The following is a 16,791-nucleotide window of genomic DNA, read 5'->3' on the forward strand; positions in this document are numbered from 1 at the left end:
TATCTCTATGGATGCTTGGACGGGATCTAAGAGCTCTAATACACTTCGCATGAAGGGAAGCATATGTGGAAAGCCAGTGTTCATCCTGATAGATAGTGGCAGTACCCACAGTTTTGTCAATAAATCCATTTTGTACAAGTTGAATTGTGTTCCCACCGACTTACAGCAGCCCATTAGAGTACAAGTGGCTAATGGTGAAGAGGAAATCAGCACACAGATTTGCCCACAGGTTTCTTTGCAGATGGCTGAAAATTTTGAAGTCAAAGTAAACCTGATCACTTTGGAAATGGGGCCCATAGATATTGTACTTGGTTGTGATTGGTTGATGACCTTAGGCAGGATTACTATGGATTTCTCACAGCTATATATGGAGTTTTTCTCCAAAGGACAGCTCATCCGTTTACAGGGAATCCCTAGTAGATCTGATTTTCAGCTTATCACCATTCAACAACTCAAGAAAGAGTACAAGAAGCGCTCACAGATATTTGTATTGCATTTGAACAAAGAAACACAGGATCAGCCCAATAATTCAGCAAACCATCCAGCCTTGACAGCTCTTCTTGAGGAGTATAGAGATTTATTTGAAGTATCTACTTCATTGCCTCCTAAGAGAGCGGTGGATCACCCCATTGATTTGGAACCCAACTCAAAGACAATCAATAAGCCACCTTACAGACTATCAAAATGTGAACGAGAGGAAGTAGCCAAGCAAATCAAAGAGCTTCTTGAAATAGGATTTATTGAACCCAGTTCTTCACCGTATGCATCCCCAGTCCTGTTAGTAAAAAAGAAAGATGGATCTTTCAGAATGTGCATTGACTACAGGGATCTCAATAAAATAACCGTGAAGAACAGGTATCCTATACCCAGGATAGATGATTTGCTTGATGAGCTTAAGGGGGCTCGATTCTTCACGAAGATTGATTTGAGATCAGGGTATCATCAGATTCGCATGAGAGAGGGTGATGAGGTCAAGACTGCTTTTAGGACTGATCGTGGGCTTTACCATTTCTTGGTGATGCCATTCGGCCTTACAAATGCTCCAGCTACCTTTCAAAGCCTGATGAATAAGATTTTGCAACCTTTCCTCTTTCAGTTTGTCTTGGTGTTCTTTGACGACATTTTGATATACAGCAAGACTTTACAGGATCATTTGTCGCATATGAGGAGGGTTTTTGATGTGTTGAGACATCATAGGCTTTTTGCTAAGGAGAAGAAGTGTTCTTTCATGCAGACTGAAGTGGAATACTTGGGACATATAGTCAGTGAAAAAGGAATACAGGCTGATCCCAAGAAGGTGCAATGCATAAAAGATTGGCCAACGCCTACTACTACTACCTCTCTTAGAGGATTTCTTGGTCTATCTTCATTCTATCGCAGATTTATAAAGCATTATGCGGCAATTGCAGCCCCTTTAACTGACAGGTTGAAGAAAGAGGCTTTCTTTTGGGATGCTCTTGCAGATAGCAGCTTCAACCAGTTAAAGGAATTACTTACCACTGCTCCTATTCTTGTATGCCCGGATTTCTCTAAAGAGTTTACTATACAGTGTGATGCTAGTGGCCGTGGCATTGGGGCTGTTTTGCTTCAGGAGCATGGAGTAATTGCATTTGAAAGCCGTAAGCTTACTGATAAGGAGATGGCCATGAATGTTTATGATCATGAAATGTTGGCTATTCTGCATGCAATCAAGAAATGGCACCATTACTTATATGGCTGCCAATTCAGAGTACATAGTGATCATCGCATACTCAAGTATTTCCTTACTCAGTCAAATCTTACTCCAAAGCAACGACGATGGGTAGCAACATTACAAAATTATGACTTTGACATCACTCATACAAGGGGCAAAGATAACATAGTGGCTGATTCTCTCTCTCGTATGTGGGCCTGCAAAGTATCAGCCATGACGGAATTACATAGTGATTGGATTGAAGAGCTACAAGAGGCATATCTCTTAGATGAGGAATTCAGCCAAATCTTTCAGAAATTACAGCAAGGTCTTATGGAAGAAAACTCACATTACCAGCTTAAAAATGGTCTTATTTGGTGGAAGGGCAAGATTGTTATTCCCTCTACTTCTTCTTTCAAGTGAAAAATTATGGAGGAGTTGCATTATTCGCCTTTAGCTGGACACTTGGGAGTTTTCAAGACTTATGACAGGATCAGCAAGAACTTTTATTGGAAAGGACCGTGGAAAGATGTCAAGGACTTCGTTATGAAGTGTATGCCTTGTCAGCAAAATAAGGATAGCACCCATAAGCCAGGGGGTTTATTGCAGCCATTGCCTATTCCTACGGGTAAATGGACTCATATTACTATGGACTTTATCACTGGCTTACCTACTACCAAGAAGGGGTGGAATAGTATTTATGTGGTGGTTGACAGACTCACCAAAGCAGCTCATTTTATCCCAACAAAAATTCAGTTTACTGCTTCTCAGGTGGCCAACCAGTTTATGGAGCATATTTTCAGATTACATGGATTACCGCAGGTAATCCATGATAGGGACTCAAAGTTTATGAGTAACTTTTGGCAAGCAGTATTTACATCTATGGGTACCAAGTTGGCTCCATCTACGGCTTATCATCCCCAAACTGATGGACAGACAAAGAGAGTTAATAAATGGTTGGAGACTTATCTTCGCCATTTTTGCTATGATGTCCAAACCTCATGGGATTCTTGGTTACACCTGGCTGAGTTTGCTTATAATAATTCCACTCATGCGAGCATAGGAGTTTCACCCTTTGAGGCTTTGTATGGTTACAAGGTGCCCCTACCCACAGTCATTTTTAACGAAAAGATCAACCCTCATGGAAAGGAAGAGTTGGAAAGAATGCAGACCCTTCTTCAGCAATGCAAGGTGAATCTAAGGAAGGCTCAAGATCAGATGAAGATGTATGCTGATGAGAAGAGGAGGCCTTTAGAGTTCCAGGAAGGAGAGCTGGTTTTGTTGAAGGTGCCCAAATCCAAGTACTCTATATTGAAAGATGGATCCAGTAATAAGCTTGCCCACAGATTCTATGGCCCTTACAGGATCCTTAAGCGGATTGGAGATTTGGCATACAGGCTAGAGCTTCCCTCTTCTACAAAGATTCATAACGTCTTCCATGTTAGTCAGCTCAAGCCCTATTATGGTGATCTAGTGGATTTAGTTGATGAGCTGCCACCTATTGATGAAGATGGTATCGTTCAGTACATCCTAGAGGCTGTTATAGGTCAGCGTGAAAAGAAGCTTCGATCACGTTCTATTGTGGAATATTTGATTAAATGGAGAGGTTTACCCTCTGAAGAGGCTTCTTGGAGACCTGATTCAATATTGGATGAGTATCCATACTTGAAGGATACATTGGTGGCTGAAACCTATTGCTTATGGAGCTAGTATTGGTGCAGACTGGTTCAGGACAGCACGCTGTTTTAGAACAGTTTTTGTCGTACTTCATTTTCAGAATTGAGCTATCTATATGAGCTTAAAGTACTCTTCAAGAGCTTCGTTTTGATATGTGGTAAATCTCATTTGGACACATCTATCAAAAGTTATGGCAGATTTGGTCCAACAGGGACTGTTATTTCAGCAAGCTGTCTACTTTCTTTTGGAACTATTTGTTGAAGATTCTATGGCTCCAATGGCTTCTAAAGTTCTTCAAATCTTGTATATAGCGGGGTCCTCTCTCCGTTCTTCAAATTCAGCCCTTGTAATGATAATTCTTCACTCATTCCCCATTTGTAAAGCTGTAAAACAGAGTAGTACTCTGTTCTATCCATCTTTTCTTTAGTTCTTTCTAGGTTTGTTTTTTAGGACAAAAACTTTTGGGAAGGGATGGATTGTAAGAAGCTGGGAATACTTAGAATGCTAATAATATGCCATGTCACATTGACACTGGTATATAAGGAGAGAAGTTGTAATTTTTCACATCTTTTGACAAATCAATACATTTACAATCTTTCTCTCCCTTCTTGCTCCAAGCTTCCATGGCTTCTTCATCTTTCCTGTCTTTCTCTCTCCAATTCTAGTCTTTCTCTCTCCTCGTCACTCTATTTCTCTCTCTTCCTGCAGTATTTCTCTCTCCTCTTTCTCTCTCCCTAGTTCTCTCTCTGGCAAAATCACTCAATAAGCTTTCAAAAAATCTCAAACCCTATGAATCAATACTCCATCCTTCATTACAGAGAGAAAACAGAACAAAACAGAAGCTCAACAGAACCAATCAGGACCAAACAGATCATATCAGAACATCATCAGAACTTCACATCTCTACTAATAAACATCATGAGCTTAATAAAACCATTCCAACCTATCCAAAACACTCTCAAAACACTTCCAAACCAATCAATTATCTCATAAAATCAACCATTCAACTCCCAAAAACAACAAAAATCAGCCAAAAAATAGGTCATTTCAACACTCAACATATCCCCACACTTAATAAGGAAGCGTCCTCGCGACCCAGGAAAAAGGGAATACAAGTTCATTCAAAAGCTCAACTTTAATCTTCAATAAATCTTCAAAAACAGTCCATCCAACCACGACCCCAACTTATAATCTGTATCTGATATAAAGAATACAATGAAAGGAAAACCCTTTATACATTAACACTTCTTATCAAACTGGAAATCACAACAAACTTGTAAAGGATATAAGAGGTTTCTTCTTCTTCTGCATCAACATCTTCAACTATCCAACCAGTAACACCATCACCGCAATTCTCCAAAAATGTAACTCGCACGAAAGCAAATCGAATAGGCAACCACCACGATCTTATCATATAAGTTAACCCACAACCCAAACACTACACACAACACAACCATCTGAATGACTCCTCCAAAAAGAGAGATTTATCATTAAAAATCATCCACAATACATGGCAAAGGTATCAATGAAGATGATCCCTCTTGAAAGATTGGTGATTTCGAAAACAATCCATGGATAAGGATTCATCCACAAATGTCTTGGGAGGATTCTGAAAAAACTGAAGGTAGCACATCCTTTCCAACAAGACAAGGTATCTGCTAGGCAAACAGAGGGCATGAAAGTACAATACATCCAATTGCTGGGAATCAATGCTCACATTGACATTCATGCACAACTTTGGAATAGGCTTTGAATCATTATGAGAATGCCTATGCATATACGCCAGGTACCAAGTAAAATGAGCAGTTAAGCGCACAGAAAGATCTGCAGACTGAGAATACTGCTGAGAAAAATGCAAATAATTTTGATAACCCTGCTGACTAGCACTTATCCATTCTCCTGGGATCAATGGCCAATTGATTTGAGGTCCAGTAAGAGAATCATTTGAACTCCAGACTCTTCTTCGAAGAATCTTCTGATCAAAACCTGGATACCCACTAACCAACTAAGGAGGATTAGGAATAGAAGTATTAGGAGACAGAAGGGGGACTAATGAAAGAGGATGAAGCAATGGATAGGCAAAATCATAAAATGAAGAATGGATTAAAGATGGATTTGCTGAAAATTGAGGAGATTTGGTTAAAAAAGGCGTTAAAAGATAAGCAGGAAAAGTTGAGAGAATGTCAGGGGATGGGGAAGGAGAAGGATCAGGAGATAGAAAAACTCGATCTTCAATAAAAGAACAATGGGTAAAGATAGGAATTTGAGGAGATCCTGGAGGTTGGAAAAGAAGGGGTAGAATGACTTTTGGGTTAGATTGAAAAAGGGAAATATAAGCATCATACCTATGAGCCATTTGTTGATAATGAGTTAGGCATGGTAAGGATGGACCTAAAGCTAATCTACGATGATAGGCTTCAAAGAAAGAAGTATCAAATGGAGGTTGGTTGGAGAGATAAGCTAAAAGATCCACCCTCAGTTGGTTAGTGTTCTGGGCATGAACTGAAGCTTTGACCTGACGGTGATTCAAAATGACAGCATCAACCATAGTGTGCCATGAAAACTCAAGACACTCGGCCATCTTTGAAGAATACCCCTGGAACATCTCATCAATCCTCAACTCCAAATGTCGGACATATAAAGAAGCTTGCAATACCACATCTCCAACATACCAAGCTAGATCTTCATCATCTGGAATCAATAAATCACCCCTCAAATACATATAGGACAGAAGCATCGTATCTGGAGTGACAGAGTCTTCAAAAACCATCCTCACTACTTCTATCAGCAAATCAGATGACCAGGCCCCACTCCATCCATCCTCTGGAATAGGTAAATCCATCGTGGAAAGTTTTATATAGAAGGCCAACTTCTGTTGTTGATAATGAACAAAAAAGGAATGATCTGGTGGAACATATTCTTGATACTGCTCAAAAGAAGACCATAACAAATCCATCCGAGATTGCAATCTTTCCACCTTGGCCTGAAATAAGGGACATAAGGTAGCCTGTCTTTGAAGAGCTGCCAAGTCTGCAGGGGATAAAAGAGGAACTGGTTGCACAGGACTCTGTGTATCAGACCGAGACTGAGCCAACTGATCTTTGAGTTGCTGGATTTGAGCATTGCTCTAGTCTAAAATAGCTGTGGTGGATTTAAACTTCTCTGCTTGGGCAGCTATTACCTCCTTCATCTCTTGACTCTCCTTCTATAACTTATCCCTCTCCTCTGTTACATCAACCACTTGAGACTTAGCTTCTGCCAACTCAACTTTCAACTTAGAGATTTTGGCTTTCTGAGTATCCACGAGCTTAGTCTGTTGCTCCATTTGCGTACAAAGGTCAGAGAATTTCTCCTGAGTAGAGGCTAACTCACTATTGGACTTATTCAATTCCTCCTTAGACTGCTGAACTTCATCATAAAATGAAGAATATAATTGCTGGATACAGGCAGTCATCGAAAGTTCAATGGAACTCTGGATATCCTTGCACAGGAACGGAATAGCATCTCCTATTACCAGGCAGTGAACAGAAGGAATAGTAAGGTCGAGCATCCCATCTCTATGGGCTCTAAAAAGATTTGGCATTTGAAGGAATGCAGGCAAGCTGCTGCAAGACTAGGCAGGAATTGTCACTGGAACTGGAGGAATAGGCACTGAATCAGCCACCCTCATGAGGCGTTTTCTCTGAATGACCAAGGGAGGAGGAGAATCATCATCCTCAATTATCACATTATCTTCTTCATTATGAGGCAGAGGAGGAACTTCTGGAGGATCAACTGGAGGTAAAGGAACTTCCTTTGCAGGGGCAGCATGTAGCAAGAAGACATAGAGGAAGGACCCAAATGTAACATTAGTCACATTTTCTCGAGTAGCTCGGATAAAATGGTGATCCATCTTGGAGAGGAGGTAGGTACTCCAATCAATAGTTATGCCTTTCAAAATCATTCGTGAAGCTGTAAACAACTCCTTGGAAAGATAATGAGATGGGGATTTTGCAGCCATGAACCTGTCCTGAAGAAATTGGCATAGTTGTTTCCATAAGGGATTGGAAATCATGGAAACACCGACTCTTGACGTGGTAATGACCTTCTTTGGATCAAGAATATCTTGAGTCTGCTTCTACAACAACTTCAAAATATCATCATTGGTGAACAACTGTCTCGCAGCAGGGACAGACTCCCCACGATATGGCAGACTAAGAGCCTTGCCGAGACTCTTCGGTGTCAGAAGAACAGTAGTGCCACGGACTGGACCAGACCTCTTACTGTAAGAGGTTAAAAACTCGTCACAAAGGGAAGGATCATCTGGAACCTGTGGGAAAGAAAGGCTCATGAACTTGGACAAGCCCGCTTTAGCGACAACGTCCGAATCCAGTAACAAAGAATAATCATGGACAACCAAAGGAACATACTGAATCGGGGAAGGAGTACGAGAGGGCGCCATTCAGATGGTTACACACACACACCACAAACACAGACAAACAAAGAGAATGCCTGCAAAGCAACAGACAAAAACCAAGGATAAGATATCAACCAAGGTGGTAAAACGTGACTCGACCAACTATCCCCAAGCAAACCACAGCCTAGAAAAAATTCGACATGACCTCTACACATATGCGACCGAAAGCTTCATACTATGCAACATGCAAACACCCAAATCCCTGTATCAGGCAATTTAAAAAAAAACTACACACCATACCCTTAACTGTATCAAAGAAACTTAACCAAAACATAATAACAACCCACACATATCATGACCACAACTTTGATAATCAGGTTTGACCATGGAGACAACTCCGAAGACTTCACGTACCCATCCCACGAAACGAGTTCATTAAAAAGGGAAAATAAGTGCAGTGAGGGGGAATTAATTTAATGAAAGGTTAATTTTAATAAATTATTAAGAAATGGGTGAATTTTATTAAGTGATAAACCTTAACAAGAAAACGGCGGTTCCTTCTTAAAATTTTAATTACCAATTATTAGGTTGGAGCGGTGCATTAATTCAAATCCCGAACTTCGATACCCAGACTGGGTCTCTAAATGCAAATTCATTTATTAAAAATTAAGGTGATGTGGAGCGTTTTTTTGCCAGCGCGTGCTCTTGTGACGATTGGTTCATTTTAATTAAAAATATTAAAGTGCCTCTTAAGTGCACTTAGCGCGTACTAAGTGAACGGCGGGTTGATTTTAATTAGAAAAAGGTGTGTTAGGCGTGAGCGCGCGTGCCATGGTGGTGTTTAGGGTTCATGTTAAAAATTAAACGTGGATTTTGGGGTAGCGAAAAAAAAAAATAGAAAAGGAAAAATACTTGGAAGTGGGTGTATGGGTATGCAATGAATGCACACTTCTCAATCCCAAAATGTAGGTCAGCAATCCAAAAAGAACCAAGGTATCTGGATTTTTCTAGAATTTTCAGTTTGTCTTTTGAATTAAAGAGGATTTTTCAGGAATTTAGCATTGAATGAAGTATTTTTACAGCTTAAAAAATATTCCAAAAATAAGCAAAAAAGTTAATGGAATTTTTAGGAATTTTTTTGCAATTAAATTGGAATTTTTACCAATTTTAATGAATTTTTTTTCATTTTGTGGGTATTTTTAAAGAATATTTAATTTTAAAATGTTTCTGATTTTTTTTTTCCTGAAATTTTTAGTTTAGAAAAATATTGCAATTTACTACAGAAAGATTGGAAATTTTTTAAGATTTTTATGTATTTTTTTTTTGAATTTTAAGTGATTGTTAATGATTTTTGTTTAATTTTTCAATGTATTTTTAGGGTTTGCAGGTTTTGGAATTAAAAATCTGGGAATATACCCAGGAATGGACTGCGTGTGAGCTGCGTGTGAACAGCCAGCTGCACACCACCTCACGGGCCAGCTAACGCGAGTCCCCGCGCGTGAACATCAGCTAACGGACTCCCTCACCCGAACACGAACAACCACACGAACAGCCACGCATTCGTGTGTCAGGGGACTAGGGGCTGAAAAAGGGATCTGCAGGGTGCTGCGTGGTGCTACGGTTTTCAGTTGGGTTTCGCTTGTGTCGTCGGGTGGGTTCTGTGGGTGCGACTGTGTCTCGGGGGGAAACAAGGGCTTGGAGGAGGGTTTCTGCGGGTGGGACTGAGGGCTTATGGGGGGTTTTCTGCGGTGGGTGTGACAAAGGGCTTGGGTGGGGGTGGGAGGGGTTTGGTGGGCCTGGGGGGGGGAAGGGGGGCTTGGAGGGGGGTGGGGGGGTGTGATTGTCCTTGGGGGGGGAAGGGGGGCTTGGAGGAGGGTGGGGGGGTGTGATTGGGGCACGTGGTGGACCACAGCGGGTGGGGCGTGCCGGCGACAGGGCACCGAAGGCGGGAGGCAGGCGGGCGCTCGGCGGCAGACAGGGAGCACGGCGGCCACAGGGCGGCGTCCAGGAGGCCACGGGGCGGGGGCAGGGGCGCTCGGCGGCAGGAGCGTGACATCGGCGACGGGGCGAGCGTCAGGCTGCAGGGCGTCCACGACAGGGCGAAGGTGGTGGTAGGGGCGTAGGGGGTAGGAGCGTGAGGGAGGCATGGCAGCGGGTGGGTGTGCCAGGCGGGGGCGAAAGGGCAGGAGGCGGCAGGAGCATGAGGGAGGCGAAGAGGGAGAGGGAGGTGGAGATAAGGAGGAGGGAGCGTGAAAGAGAGGGAGATGGAGGTGGAGATAGGGAGTGTGAAGGAGAGGGAGATGGAGGTGGAGATGAGGGGGGAGAAGGCACGCAGGGGGAGGGAGATGGAGAGAGGTGGTTGGGGGAAGGGGTCGGGGAGAGAGAAAGGTGGGGGGGGGGGGGGGTAGGGAAGGGTGCCCATGGGAGGGGTGCCCAGGAATGTGGGTGGGGGTAGGGTGACCATGGGGTAAGAAAAAAAAAAGGCGTGCCCCCGTCCCGCGCACGTGCGCGGGGCGGGGTAAAAGAAATTTGCCGTGATGGGATCGAAATAGCATCGGGATATCGGTACGGGGCACCCAGACGCAACCGGGGCGCGTGGAGACGCGTAAAATCAAAAATGGGCGCGTTCACGCGCGGGACGAGTTGCGCGAAAACACGTAAAAATAAAGAAAAATTAATATCTCCCAATCCGGTCATCAAAAAGAAATGTCATAAAAATAAAAATTGGGCGGGACGGCAGGGGGAAGATAGGGGAAACATGTAACGGGGGTTCCAGGGGGGTAAAGGGCGTTCACATGCAAAAAACGTAAAAAACGGATCCAAAAACGTAAACGAAAATTAATATCGGAAGATCCGTGGATCGGAACGAGGTGCGGGAAAAAGGAAAAATGTGTAAAAAGACGTGCCCGACAATCCTATCACATCAAAACATGGTTCCAACTGAGATAAGACGCGTTCACATGGAAAAACCCAAAAAACAAACCCGAAAATAGAATCGAAAATTAATATTGGACAAACCGCTGGTCAGAATGACATGCAATAAAAAGGCAAAATGTCCGAAGAAGGGGTGGCACAGGGTTATCATGTTAGAACGCAGTTCCGGCTGAAGTAGGAGGGGTTCACATGTAAAAAACACAAAAAATACACCCGAAAACACATTTAAAAATTAATAGTTAAAAATCCAAAAGTCGAAAAAGGGTGGAGGAAAAAGGAAAAAGGTGGGGGAAGGCGCGGGGGACACGGTTGTCAAATCAAATTGGAATTCCGATGCAAACAGGGCAGGCTCACATGGAAAAATGTCAAAAAGACGCATGAAAAAGACTCGAGAAACCGCAAAAATTAATATTGGACAAACTGTGCATCGGAAGGACACGGAGTAAAAAGGAAAAATGTCAGGGAGAAAGTTTTTGTCAGGGCTATGATGTCAGATCACGGTTCCGAAGCAATAAAAATGCGTTCACATGGAAAACTGGCTAATGTGCGCAAAATGCTTCAAAAATTAATAACTCGAAAACTGTGCACTGGAATAGGGGTGGGTAAAAAGGAAAAATTGTCAGTTCAAAGGGATGAACAGGGCTATAAGGTTGGATGTGGATGTCGGTGAACGTAGGGTACGTGCACATGGTAGGACAACAAAATCAGGGAATTAAGGAGAACTGCAAGGGAACAGCCCCGAGGGTGGGTGAAAAATGAACGGGTGGGTGGGGAGGGATCCCAACAGGGTAAAAGCAAGTCATGGCATAGATGCATGAGCAAGTTAAGGCATATGCAGAGGGGTATGCAATGTAGACGCGCAGGGACGCGTCCCCACACTTAAGACCTTAACGGGTAGGGTTAACCGAGCAACAGGGACCTAATACCACACAATAGACCATCCACTAACGTCCCCACACTTAAAACATGAACATCACTGAGAAACAAGGTGTAGGATTAGAGAAACTTGGCCCAAGTTGTAGAGAATCAAGTTTGATTGTCGATGGCACGTCCTCTGTTGGTGTCGGCTGCAGGAGGTACCAAGGCATCTTCACAACACACATCCTTCGTGGCAGGGACCATGCGGCAGCACCCAGGGAGGTAGTTGGTTGAAGGAATTGTAGGAAATTCGTCGATGATGAGGAATGTTGCACTCAACTCACAATCACTCAAATGGAATGAAAGAACTGTCACTCGCCCCATGGCTAATATCACTCGAGGAATAATGATTGAAATCCATATCTCACACCTGGTTTAGGAATCGACAAGAGGGATGGTGCAGAGGGAGTATGCCAGGGTGCACAGTTGATGGTGCATTAGTGCGTCCAACCTGGCCGGCATAAGTGCAAGGAGGAAGGCAAGGGAGCCTTACAGTGCAATGTACAGAACATGGTGACGTGTCCTGTGCTGATGGCAGAGACCCATCCTGTGGGTGCATAGGGAAACAGGAACATACATGACTCTAAGTGTCGTAACGTCCCTCAATCTCACCTCTCAGTAAATGATTGAAAAAAAAACTCCAGTCAGACTCAACCCACCCTCTGTCTCACTCTCTATTGATAGTTACAGGAGGGCAACCATGTCCTGAAACCCATTGATGTAATCCTCACGGTCACTTGTGCAAAGGTTGTATGCCTTGTGCGCATTTGATGGTGCAACTGTGCATCCCGTCCTGTGCCGGCATACGGTGCGAGAAGGAAGGCCAGGGAGCCTTATGGTGCAGTGCACAAGAACAAATTGTGCTTTGTGCATTGAGAGGCCCATCCCATGCATGCAACTCGTCATTCACACTTCTCACCTCTCATTTGATTTGAAGGGAAAAGACTGGTCACTCGCCCCACCCTCTGCCTCACTCTCTGTTGATAGTTACAGAGGGAAACCATACTCACAACCCCATCCGGTTAGGATGAAAGCTCGCGTCACTCGATTATTTGTCGATGAAGATCGCGTCGTCAGTTGTTGAAGAGGCGTACCTATGGAGGTAGCCATCAAATCGAACGTGGGGTTAGATAGGAACATGGCGTCTGCTAGAGGACTGTCAAATGCTCTGCAAAAAGGCACAGACACAGCGTACCAAGGGAGGTGGCTTCAAATTTCTCTGGACAATTTTCTGCTAGTGAGTCAACTATCCTGAACTGCGGGGTGTTACCACGTTTTCCACAGCCAGCTTCTCGCCCAAGGGTGTTGACCACCTTTTCTTGGAGCGAGGCCTGCTATGATAGGGAATTTCTTCATTTTCTCCCATAACAGATTTTTTTTTCTTGGTTTTTTTTCTTGTTTGTTTTTTTTTTCTTGTTTTGTTGTTGTTGTTTTTTCTTTTTTTCTCCTATTCCCGAGGGTGTCTCCACCTTTTCTCGAAGAATAAGTCGGCATGATAGGGACCGAAGTCATTTTCTCCCATGATCGATATGTATATATTTTTCCCTTTTTTTTTCTTCGAATTAAGCAAGGGAATGGTAGGAATACCACTTGTCAGAACCCACCTCGCCACTGTCACTGGTGGAAAATAGAGGATAAAAGATCAAGGCTAGAAGGTGGGGCTGAGGGGACAGAGGGTTGCGTCCATCTCATCAGGAGTGGCTAAAGAACGGCTATCAGAAGTAGCATCATAAGAGGTACAGTGCCACGCCAACGAGGAAAAGGATCAAGTGACCGTGATTGTCAAGATCCCCAAGGAGGGAAGTACTTCTTCAGGCGATATCCATTGATCAGGAAGGGATCATCAGAGGCATCAACGGTCTACACTTGGACAGAGCCATTAGGGTTGACAGCAAGTACCTTATATGGGCCCATCCAACGTTGTTGCAGCTTGCCAGGAAACTTGCCAAATCGTGAATCATAGGCTAGGACCAAATCACCTTCTTTGAACTCCTTATGCTTGATGAAGCTGTCATGGTAAGCTTTACGTCGAGCTTGCGTGGTTTCCATGCACTGTAGAGCCATCCTGCAAGTTTCATCCAAACATTCCAGGTGCAGGAGACAGCGTTGCAGTGAATCATCATCCCCCAAACGCTCTTTGAGAGCCACTCGCAAAGAGGGCAATTCCAATTCAACAGGGAAAACAACTTCTGTACCATACACTAGCTGGAAGGGTGTCTGTCCTGTTGCTGCTTTATGGGAGGTTTTGTATGCCCAGAGGGCCTCTGTAAGTCGATCATCCCAATCACGATGATGTGCGGCAATTGTTCTTGTCAGAATCGAGCAGAGGATGCGATTGGTGACTTCGACTTGGCCGTTGGCTCTGGGGTAGTAAGGAGTGGACTTGCGATGGCGGATCTTATATAGCTCTGTCAACTCTTCCATAACTTTATTAATGAAATGAGTGCCTCTGTCACTTACTAGCTCTAAGGGACTGCCAAAACGGGTGATGATATTCTCCTACATGAACAGGGCCATGCTGTTACCATTGTCCCGCTTTAGGGCTTTAGCTTCACACCACTTTGTGACATAATTCGTACATACCAGGATGTATCTATTCTGCTTCCTTCTGGTGGGAGGATCGATCGGGCCTACGAAGTCGATGCCCCACTTCTCAAATGGCTTCAAAGGAAGGATAGGTTGCAACGGCATGGCACTTGTCTTGGTAGGTTTCCCCATTCTCTGACAAGCATCACATCGCTTACAGTAATCATAAGCATCCTTGTGGAGGGTCAGCCACCAGTAACTTGCTAACAGAGATTTCCTGGCTGTAGCTTCTCTTGCAAAGTGGCCTCCACATGGCTCGTCATGGCAAGCCTTCAGAACAATCCCAATCTCATCTCCTGCAACACATCTTCTAAGCACTTCATCTTTGCCTTTCTTGTACAGTGCGCCACCTAGCAGGGTGTAGGGGGCTGATTCTAACATAAGCTTCTTCCTTTCCCGACTAGAAATGCCAGGAGGGTACTGTTGGGTTGCTAGCAGATTGGCGATGTCTACATACCAGGGAGTTACAGTTTTGACTAGGAATAGGGAAGCATCAGGGAGGTCTGGATCATCCTGCTCCTCATCTGCAATTTGTGGGATACGCGATAGATGATCAGCCAGAACATGGGAACGACCAGACTTAGTAATCACCTCAAAGTCAAACTCCTGGAATAGAAGGAGCCATCTCATCATTTGTCCTTTCACGTCTGCTTTGTTCATTAGGAAAGACAGGGCCTCGTGATCCACATAAAATTTAAAGTGGGTAGATAGGAGATAGTGGCGGAACTTCTCTAGGGCAAACACCATCGTGAAGCACTCCAGCTCTGTCACTGTATACTTCCGTTCCCTATCAGTGACTTTTCGGCTTGCGTAATAGATGGGTTGATCCAGCTTCGAGGAGCCCTTCTGGCAGAGAACGGCGCCTAAGCCTTCAATAGATGCATCAGTGTGGACATGGAACTCCTTCGTCCAGTCAGGAGGTTGCAGAATGGGTGCCTCAATCAGACACTGCTTCAGAGTGTTGAAGGCTTTGTCACATTCTTCCGTCCAAATAAACTCTGCATCTTTCCTCAGAAGCTTGTGCAAGGAGGTTTCCTTTGTTGCAAAATGGGCTATGAACCTTCTGTAGTAACCCACATGGCCTAGGAATCCCCTCAACTGTTTGAGGTTGGTGGGTGCTGTCAAAGTTGCGATCTTTTCGATCTTTGCAGGGTCTGTTGATATCCCTTGTGCAGAGACAATGTGGCCCAACAGAACTCCAGAAGAGACCCCAAAGATGCATTTGTTGGGGTTGAGGGAAATCCCATACTCTCGGCATAGCATTGTTCCAAATGTCCCCAGTGTTCACGGATCAAACTATAGACACAGAAGTCATCCAAATATACCTCAATAAAGTCGTATAGATGATTTTGGAATGCGACCATCATGACTCGCTGGAAAGTAGCAAGGGCATTGCAGAGCCCAAACGGCATCACTCGGTAAGCATAGGTCCCCCATTCTGTGGTGAAGGTTGTTTTAGATTGGTCTTCTTCTGCGATTTGGACTTGGTTATATCCGCTGAATCCATCTAGAAGGGAATAAAGCTCATGTCCTGCCACTATGTCCAACAGTTGGTCTGTGAAAGGGATAGGAAAGTGATCCTTCTTCATCTTCGAATTGAGCTTTCGGAAGTCAACACATATTCGAAGCTTTCCATTCTTCTTGGGTACAACCACGATGGGTGAAACCCATTCACTATTTGCCATTGGATAGATGAACTCGGCTTCCAGAAGCTTCAGCAGCTCCGCTTTCGCCAATGTGGAATAATTCGGGTTCATTCGCCTCTGTCGTTGCCGTACTGGCTTGGCATCAGGCTCCAAATCAATATGATGCTGACATATTGTGGGATCAATCCCCTTTAGGTCTTTGTATGACCATGCAAACATGTCCAAATTCTCTTTCAGTAAGTTACGCAGGATCAGTAGTTCCTCTTCTGGCAGGCTACTACCCACCTTCACGTGGCATTTCAGAGCCATCTGCATCCACAAAGGCTAACTGCCTTTCACCTTCAACTTCACAGATGAAGGTCCCACGGACTGCTTCTGGGTACAGATCCGATTCCTTCAAGGGGGTGGTGTCCTCTTCTGATGTCCCACTAGACCCAATGTCTTCTTGCAGTAAGGACTTAGGTTGCCCCTTGAGATGTTGAAATGGGATTAGAGCCGTTTCAGGTTTGGTTTCAAGATTAGTTACCTCTTGGCTTGAAGACTCATCTTCTGATGACGAGTCCAGGAACATCACATAACATGGACCCTCTGATGCATGTTGGAATCGTGAGACCGGTGCTTGTTGGCACGGTGCATCATCATCATCTTTATTTGGCAAGGATGGTTGAGGATGGCATAAGCCACTGTTGAAAGACGGCTTGATCTTCTTTAACCATTTCTTATAAAGATTTTGCATATGAGAAAATCCATTTACTAGACCAAATGGTACCATCACCATACTGTCCCACAGCATGAGCTCGTCTGCTTCTGATGCTTCTGGAACTTCTTCTTCATATGTATCCTCTTCAGGTGGGATAGACTCTTCCGTCTCGCTTTCATAACCTTCTACTTCAATATCATCTCCATCCTCTTCGGTCTCTGTCTTTGTCTCTGTGTCTATCTCTGTCTCTATCTCTGTCTCT

The sequence above is a fragment of the Lygodium microphyllum genome, chromosome 30 (genome assembly GCF_053477565.2).
Source record: "Lygodium microphyllum isolate KBCC chromosome 30, Lygodium_microphyllum_v1.1.10, whole genome shotgun sequence".
Taxonomy (NCBI): Eukaryota; Viridiplantae; Streptophyta; class Polypodiopsida; order Schizaeales; family Lygodiaceae; genus Lygodium; species Lygodium microphyllum.